Here is a 9,913-nt window from a genome sequence, read left to right as displayed (position 1 = left end):
TTACCTCTTCCACGACCATAATTGTTCCAATTACCTCTTCTACGATTTGAATTGTTCCAATTACCTTTTCAATGGCCTCTTCCTCGTCCCCCATGGTTGCTTGAATTACCCTGTTGTTTGTTCTTTGATTCTTGTCCGTTCGATTTCTTCTTGTTGATGTACTTGAATTACCCTGTTGTTAAGGGCAGTTTCTTTTCATCTACTTATTGATGTACTTGAATACGCACTTCGTGTGCTTTGAGTCTTCCAACGAATTCTTCAACTGCCATCATATCAAGATCAGCAAATTGTTCAATTGTTGATGCAATTTCAACAAATTTAGAGGGCATGACTCATAGAATCTTCTTGACCACGTACACTTCGTCCATGGTATCACCTAATGCCCGGATGTTGCTTGCGATGTTGCTGATTTTTGCTGAAAAATCATCAACCGTCTCAGATTCTTTCATACTAAGAATCTCGAATTCAGCCTTTAGTGATTGAACTTTTGCTGTTCGAACTTGATCTGCACCCATATACATAGTATTGAGTGTTTCCCACACCTCTTTTGTCATTTGCTTCTCCACTATCACAAAAGGATTTCTTCCGGGATGGATTGGTATCCCAAACCTCCATTGCTTGCATGAACACCTTCATCTTAATTGCCCATGCAGCATGGTTGGTTCTAGTCAAGATGGGATAATGCATATTCGGTCCTTCCATGGTGGGGCTGTGAAAGATCGGTTAGTTGGATCTCTTATGTGTTCTTCTGAGCTCTGATACCAAGTGTAAGGTAACTACCTGATACCTTGCTGCAACCTTGTTGCCTAAGAACAAAAAACAAAAACAGAATAGGAAGGAAGGGAGAAAAAAGTTGCACAACAAGCAACACGCGGGGGAAGGAAAAAACGGGAGTTACTTTTACTTGCTCAGAAAGAGTTTTTGTATTGCTGAAAACACACTAAAATAAACATAAAACAATACCCTTATTTATACTAAAGATATAGAATCCTAAACTAACTCAAATACGGCTAAAAAAAGTTTCCACAAAAAATTCCAAAAATGCCCCTGAGGGCCAATTCCTGAATTACCCCAACATGGTGTTTGCAAGTAGAAACGCATGGCACATAGGCACCATGCACCTCATTTGACTTCCATGCTGGTTAGCCTGATGTGAATCATTGCACAATGGCTCAGATGAAAAAAAAAAAAAAAAAAAAAAAAAAAAAAAAAAAAAAAAAAAAAAAATCATAACAACGAGCAGACAAACATGCACCACCATATAAACCCTCGACTTCACCAAATTGAAAAGAGGTTTTAATTATTGATAATAGTTTACATCATTTGAAAACAAAAAAGGTGATTATAACAATATAAGTAACGAGTGCTATATTCTTACAATTAAAATGCGAAACAAGGATTCTTAATATTTTTTTCTAAAATCGACACATTAAATGCGGTATAATGATATAAAACTAGCAAACGCATTCTATTAAAACTATACAACTTGAACAAGCACATATGTTATATTTGATATAATAAACCACATTGGTGTAAGAAGATTTTCTATTGTCCTGTCTTCTAAAATGTGGTCGAAAAAAATAAAGAAAACACAGTTACAAATTCCATTTCCAAAGGAATAACAACAAGAAGATGAAATTACCACTGCCCAACGGAATCAATGCTTTCCTGTTGATGGTGCAATTGTGTTTGAATTGTATTTGAAGAAAATGGTAACCCAAACTTTTGGTCGCCAACGGATGCAAAAGGTTGTTGTGACATAATATTGGTGGTTGTCGTTGAATAGAGACTCTTATAAGTTGGCAAAGTGTGTTGTTGTTGTTCAATGCATTGGTGCGGTTTAGGTAGGTTGTTGTTGTTGTTGTTTCCTTTGTTTTCTTCCTGTCTATACTTGCTAAGATAGAGTTTGAGTGGCTCAACGTATTCCTCAAACCCTAATGTCGTTATGGCCCAATTTATATCATCACCATTTATTGTTTTTCTCTTTTCTCGTTGGCATTTATCTGAGGCTTCACCTGTAACAAAGCTGATAAACTCAGAGACACATTCTTGAACTGTCTCTTTTGCATCTTTTGATATTTTTCCATTTCCAGGTATGACCTTTTTCATTATGCGACCCACATTGGCTATTGGGAGGAAGCGGTCTTGTTCTTTGTTATTATTGTTGTTGCTGTTCTTTGAACAAGGACTTTCTGGGCTTCTTTTGCCATGTTTTACATCTTCCATTTCCCTTTTGTTTAGAGCGGATCAAATCACATTTCTTTTGTTGGTATAGTTTTTATGGACAAGAGATTAAATGGCATGAGAAGCATAAAAGTAGGCAGGTCAAGAGGTAGACCTACCTTACAATTTTATTCCATTAGACTCGCTCCCTATGGTAATTAAGTAATTTGGATATAAGAGGATCTTATTAATAATACCTATAATCTAGAGTAGTATAAGCGAATAACGGTCATCAATGTTGAGGACTGCCACGAGGACTATCTATCATGTACCTTCTTCTGTTTTAAATAACATATAAACAACACCAAAACAAATTTCATGTTTTCCAAAAAAAGCCATTAACTATCTATTTTTTTCGAAAAAAACCTTCAACCATCTAAATGCTTCCAAATAAACCTTCAAACTTTTTATTTTTTCTCGAAAAAACCTTCACGTTTTACAATTTGTTTTGAAAAAAAAAAGGACCGGAAAAAAATAAAAAAAAATACAAGGCCCTTTTTAGGCAAAAAATCGAAGTTTAATTAGAAAAAACACAAAATATAAGGTATTTTTTAGATTAACCCAAAAAACACAACATTTTTTAATTATAGAAAAACACTACATTAATTTGTATCTACTAGTCTTTCACATAAATTTTTACATATGCAAAACCTCATATATTAAACACAAGAAACAAACAAAAAAATGACGAATGCTATAAAAACTCTCAAATTTTCAAAAATGTTCGGTTATATGCTAACTCCATTTTTATGTCCACAAAAGCACACATTTGGGCACAATTTGTCATAATTGCCATCTTTTCCGAATTACCTTTCTATGGCATTAAGGGTTGTTTAGTTACAGTTCGACATATGTTAGGGTGTTTGGCATTAGAGGATGTCAAAACGAAATCGTGACCTTCAAAAAAAAATGCAACATGTTATCCACTAAACTGGTCTGGAACTTCCGGCAAACCTTCGTGGTTCTTTTCTCGTCGTCGACGACCACCAATCCAGGGGAAAAGGAAGCAACGAAGAGGTGGATCGAGAAAGCACCTCTGGTGCTCACCTGCTTCGAAGAAGAAGAACAAGAACGGATGCAGGAAGGAGCGAAGTCGGCAGCCGATGGCTTTCGTCGTCTATAACGGTTGTGAGAGGGGCTGCTCTAGTAGCTCATCATTGCTTCCTCTTTACATTTAAGTTTATAATTTTTCCTTACAGTTTTGCCCTAAGTTTTTTTTTTTTTCATATTATATGTATTCATGTTGAAAAATCGTATTTATATATGAAAAAAATGTTTAATTAAATAGTGTTTTTACATTACTAAAACTTTATTTCCTTTTATATATATATATATATATATATATATATATATATATATATATATATAATTGGGTTTTTTACACGGTTATACAATTTAATATGTATCTATACTTCTCAAAATATATTTATACTTTTAAAAACGTAAAAATAAAATTTTGTACTTTTAAAATACATATTAATATTATATATATATATATATATATATATATATATATATATATATATATATATATAAAGATAATATTAAAAAAAGAACGTTAACATAATATTTAATTAAATTTTTTTTCGTATATAAATATAATTTTTCTGCATGAATACAATGCATGAATACAATGAAAAAAAATAGTTAGGATAAAAGTGTAGAAAAAAATTTAACTTAAGGATAAAAACATAAAAAACTGTAAACTTGAGAGTTTTTGCGAAGTTAATATAGTGATAATCTAGAAAACCTATTATCACCGGTAAAAATGTAAAACCAAACATTTGGAAAATGTAAGGTAAAATTTGATATAAAATTCAACTTTGGAGAAAACCGAGAAAATTCTGAAAATTTGAGTGTTTTTATGAGATTAACCCGACGAAATAAGATAGAATAGGTAGAGATTGAGAGAAGAGTGTGATGGAAGGAAAAGAGTGAGCAAACCAAACACGCCCTAATCCTAGAACTAAACATCCTCTGATGTCTTTGAAGGGTAAAGTTGGAAAAGAGGACAATTATGACAATTTTTGCCTAAATGTGCGGTTTTTGTGGACATAAAAATAGACTTAGGATATAACCGAATATTTTTTGAAAATTTGAGGGCTTTTATGGCATTAACCCGAAAAAACTATAATTTAGTATAAACAATATATTGAAAAAATCTTTAAAAAATAATTCAATGGTTCGGAAGAAAGATAGTTTCATTTGCACAAATTTACTATAGTTATTTATTTGGGAAGTTCACATATAATACATACTATGGTTTTATGATATTTACACGCAATATAGGATAAATAAATGTTTAAATTGCATAATGTCATCAAATATATGATTATGTTTACGAAAAGATATTCTATATTTGGATAATAAAATGTTGAAATATTATCATATAAAAGGTTTAATTAAAATATAGTGCGACGTAGACTTAGTTACATGTCTTTTTGGAAAAGAAGATATGAAAACATACGTTTTGACGTCTATAGTTATCTAGAAAACAAACAATCAGGGAGAACCACCACCGACGTAAATGTTTCTTGCCCCAGACATAGACATAAGTACTCAAAAAGAGCTTTTCCAAAAAAAAAAACATCACCTAAATATATAAAATATAGCATCTCAAAAATCATAACAAATTTAAACTTTTCATAACAACCCATTAACTAAAAAAAAGTGTTTACATAACCAATGTTTCCAAAAACATTATTCAAAATCAAAGTCTCTCAAGATCAACAATATAAAACCAAGGATGTATACGGTTACACATTCGCCTTGCCACGGTCCGCAGAAGTAGTTGAAACAAAACTAAAATGTAAGTCAACACTTAGTGATTTCTCCCAAACTACCACCACATAAACATAACATGCAACAACATGCACACATAACCTTCATCATGACCGAACCTCCTCATCGGGCCTTCAGCCTATCTGGACTGCTCTCTGCGCCTTCGGCCTAACTGGTCTGCCTCGCATGCCTTCAGTCTATCCGGACGGCCCCGGGTGACTTGGCCTTCAGTCCCATCTAGTCCACCTCAACCCAGTATACCATCACAAATCAATATATGCCATCACAGTCAATACCTAGCAGATACAGGTAGTCATACAGATCTAACAGATCACTACAACATCACAACATCCTATATACCAGGATACAGATCTAACAGATTGCTACAGCATATCAACATTCTATATACCAAGATACAGATCTAACAAATCACTATAGCATAGCAACATACAGTAAACCAAGATATCAATCCAATGGGCCGACCTTGGTGCCTTCGACCCGTAAGTACAGTGAGGGAAACTCACCTCACAGTCTGAATAACTCCCAACTCTGACAACCGGCTTAACCCAAATCCTAAATTTCAAAACATTTCCCATTCTAAATTAATAACATTTTCCCAAAATACCCTTGGTCAAAACTACTCAAAATCCACAAAGCAACCAAGTCAACACAGTCGAGTCAACTCAGCCGAGTCAACTCAAGCTTCGTACGTGGAGCGTACTTGGGATGTACGCGGTGCGTACTCCAGGTCCGAGGCATCGGGGCCAAATTTGCATATGTACAGCGTACCAATTGGTATGCCCAGCAAACGCAACAGCTCTCTTCTTAACCGATTAAGAGCTTATCACTCTGACTTATTACGTCCAAATGCATATCAGTCCCAAATAACGTTTTTTATCATAAAATTTTCCAACATTATGGTCTTGCATGGCCAATAAGTTCTTAAAACGAAAAACCTCAACCACTTAACCTATTAAGACCTCGAAACACATGCATGGAAGGAATGATATGATCAAGACTACATTTTTATGCTTCGAAACACCTCAACGTGACTAGAAGGACAATTTAAATGGATTAGAGTAGCTCATACTCAAAATACCTAAATAATGGGACCAAAAGGATACAAAAATCCATGGCTAGATCTATGCAAAAAATCATCAAGTTCATAACTTTATACCTCAAAATGGATCTTAATGTGAGGTGTTCCTGGATCTAGAAGGTCTTGATCTTCCAAGATGATGCTTCTTTCTTCACTTTGCTTCAAAGTCACTGTAAACACATACCTTTGAGCGCAAATGATCACACACAAGGGATTATGGTGGCAAAGGACGAAATGAAGGTTAGAGTCTGGAGAGGGAATGATGAATGAAGAGTTAATAATGCTTATATATGGACTAAACCCTAAAAATTAGGGTTTGAGCTTTTACCACGTACGCCCTGTTGGATTAGGTGTCTAAGCCCATAACTATAATTGGTATATACTTGAATTGATAGTAGCACAGTCCTTTTAGGTTGCCCTCAAGACTAGCAACTAGACATGTTGATTTTGGAGAAAGAGGTTGATTTATTATTTGATTAATAAATTGAAATACATAATTTGTTAATATATTATGAGAATGATATATTAATTAGAAATAGTAATATTTAATTAATATTTACTCAGAAAATAATTTGAATTAATTCTGGGATTAAAGGAATTAATTAAAAGTGCAGGGACTAAAATATAATTATTCAATAGTTGAGAAAGAGGCAATCTAGAACCCTCCATTAGGCTTGGACGGTTTCTTGAAGCCTAAGGGCTTCTACAATGGTCCTAGGTGGATAAACAGGAAAGTGGATAATTACCCGGTTTAAGTTGATCTTGAATTTGGGCTTATCTAGGGTTTCCTGACTGCACTATAAATAGGGCATAACCCTATGATTTTCGGATACTTAGTTCTTTGAAGAGCTAGCCGGAATTTTTAGCCTCCCAACTCTCTATCAATTTTCTTCTTTTGCTAGTGTTAGGTGTGAACCATTAGAGGCATGACATTGGTGATGCTTGCTCTCAAGGCTTCAACAATACAAGGATTTGCATTATTATTACCATATAACAATCAAGGTATGATTTTTATAACCCTATTTGTATTTTTCGAAAATATTCTAGTGTTATAGGGTTTCTATTTTTGTTGTTCAAGTTGTATGTTCAATTAGAGAAAACATAGATTTATTTTTAGGGTTGCATGCATACATAGGATTTATATGTTTTGCATAATGCCCATTACTGGTATCAAAGAGTTGGGTTTTTTTCTATTGAATTGTTGCAATCGTTGAACTTGAAGAAGGAGAAACAAACAAAATAGTAATAATTTTCTACCACCACGACATGATGTTCTACCACCACGGCATGTTGACGTGCAGAATCGTCCGACCACGGCGAGGTGATTGTTTACCACGAGGTGTTGGACAGGCAGATCCACCAAATTCGGTTTTAAATATATCTCATGAATTGATTAGGATAATTACATTTGATAATATTTTAATTGTATAAAACTAAATATTTTTTAAGTAATTTGATATCCTTATCTTGAATTCATGCTTGAGTTATTTTTTAATTTATTTAATTGAATATAAATTTGAAAATTTTTTAAAGTAAAGTCTAGTATTTTAAAAAATTTTAAATACATCCTTATGGATCTTATTATTAATCTAATTAAGTGATTAATGAAAAAATAATCAATAAATCCATAAAATGGTTTAAATTTAATTAAAACAAAAGTTTAATTTATTAAAAGATTAAAATCTTGAAATTTTAAAATGTTTTAAAATACAACTTATACTATGTATATATAATTAAAAGTTTAATATATATATATATATATATATATATATATATATATATATATATATATATATATATTTATGTAATGCCCGTGTTTCTAGGCTAGGCATTAATATTGACATAATGGTCTAGGTTAATCTTTGTAATTCATTTAGAAGAAATGAAAAGGAATTATGTGAATTTTATGTGAATTATGTGTTTTATGCTAAATTATTAGGATTTAATTAATTTAAGAATAAAAATGAGCGTCAATAATAAATATTAGATAAAGCCGATATCTTTACATAAAGTTGTAGTGGTTGAAACAAGGATTTCCGGGATATAAAGAATACCAAAATTCGAGTTATAACGAAGAAGTTATGACCTGTTGAAGTTTCACGATAAACCGACACGATGCCGAATGTCGTAAAAAGTGAGTTTTTGATAAATTACTTTTTAGCCTTAGTAATCTAAACGAAAGTCGTAGCCATCTGTGTTCGACCGAAGCTGAGGTCCAATAGCCATCCGACGCGTCTCGCTTCTGAATCCGCCTCGTGTCGCAACCCCTCGCATCAGAAGCGGTCCAATCAAAAGCCTCCAGCGAGGCCCTCGCACGCGCAACCCATGTGCGAGCACCTACTCACCCTCGCCTGCGGACCCCACCTCCCTAGCCGACCTTCGGACCCTATAAATAGAAGGGGTTTGCGAGCCTTCTCGGGTAGTTTTGGAGTTTTGCCACTTTTAACCCCTTTTTCCATGTTTTCTTCATCTTAACGTCCCCCAAAGCCCCGGTATCGATTATAAGCCTCGGAATACTCCACGAAGAGCCCGAGAAGCCCGGAAAATTTATCTTTTCTGTTTCGAAGCCCGACCCTCGCAGAGCCCGATTTCTCAATAAACTCCCGGTTTTATTAGAAACGATCGTTTTAGGAAACGAATTGTTGCCCGGTTTTCATTAAATCAAGTGAGTGTGTAGTTACTTTCACCTTACACATAGATATGAAGTATTTTACATAAAATACGTGTTGTGTGAATATATATTGTTTGTTTATTTGAGATGGGTGTTGAAGGAATGATTTATACATGTTTTTTTTATAATTTAAACTATATATGTATTTTTATCTACAAAAAAATATTGGGTAAAACATGGGTAAATGAAATAGTGGGTATGATGAAAAATGAGTTGGATAAAGGAGATGATCAATAATATTGATCATGAGTTGAGGGTGAGTGGTGAAATTTGAGAGAACCACTTACCCAAATTGTTGGCCCCCGTCATTTAGCAGAGTATGGATGACAACCATGGACTATTCTAGACAGTCTATGGAACACTAGCAGGCACGCAACCTGTAGGTGTAATGAACTATATGTTCATTTGTTGTACTCTAAAAACCCATTGACATGTATTGCAGGAGAGAATACATGTAAATAATATTGTCCATAAATGAGAGCTATGGACTTAGCACATGTTGAATAAACCTTGGCATCTATGGAATTAGTTCCCGTTGTATAAACCCCGGTCACGAGGTGACTTTGTGTCTATTCCTTAGGATGAATCCTTAGGAAGGAGTGATAGTTGATTCTTAGGGTAAACCCTTAAGAAATAAATAAAATAATGGGGTTTGGGGTAATTCGGTTGATTGATTGATGTTTAAACATAATAAATTTATGTATTGTGGGTTGAAAACCCTATATGCTCACCAGGCTTCCAAGACTGACCCACTCAGCGGTTTATATTACAGGTAGAGGACCCCGAGCATAGTCGGATGATGATGATGATGATGATGATGAGTGATTTTGGATTATAGGCCAGTAGTTACAAATAACTGTTGTAAGGCTTATAAGGACTTGATTATGCTTTTGATCTGTATCGGAACATGACATCCCGAGGTTTTGATATAAAAGGAAATGATATATTTCTTAAAGAAAGGTTTTGACAAACTTTTATCATACTTTGTTTTAGGGACCAATTCCGCAACATCTTTTATAAAGATTTCTCTGATTTGATTTTAAAAAGTATAAATTAAATCGGTCTTTTCTGGCCGAGAAATTAGGGGATGTCACTATTGGTATCAGAGCATTAGTTTAAGCGAACTAAGAAATTGTAGG

The 9,913-nt window shown here is 33.9% G+C and overlaps 1 pseudogene; it reads right to left on the bottom strand.

Moving 5' to 3' along the window:
* Positions 1-1,381: 1,381 nt before the first annotated feature.
* LOC145070415 (nuclear transcription factor Y subunit B-7 pseudogene) lies at positions 1,382-2,414 on the bottom strand (annotated as a pseudogene).
* Positions 2,415-9,913: the final 7,499 nt, after the last annotated feature.

The sequence above is a fragment of the Lactuca serriola genome, chromosome 1, assembly GCF_051521515.1.
Source record: "Lactuca serriola cultivar US96UC23 chromosome 1, Lser_US96UC23_V15, whole genome shotgun sequence".
In the NCBI taxonomy this organism is placed as follows: Eukaryota; Viridiplantae; Streptophyta; class Magnoliopsida; order Asterales; family Asteraceae; genus Lactuca; species Lactuca serriola.
This window is presented reverse-complemented; position numbering and strand designations above follow the sequence as displayed.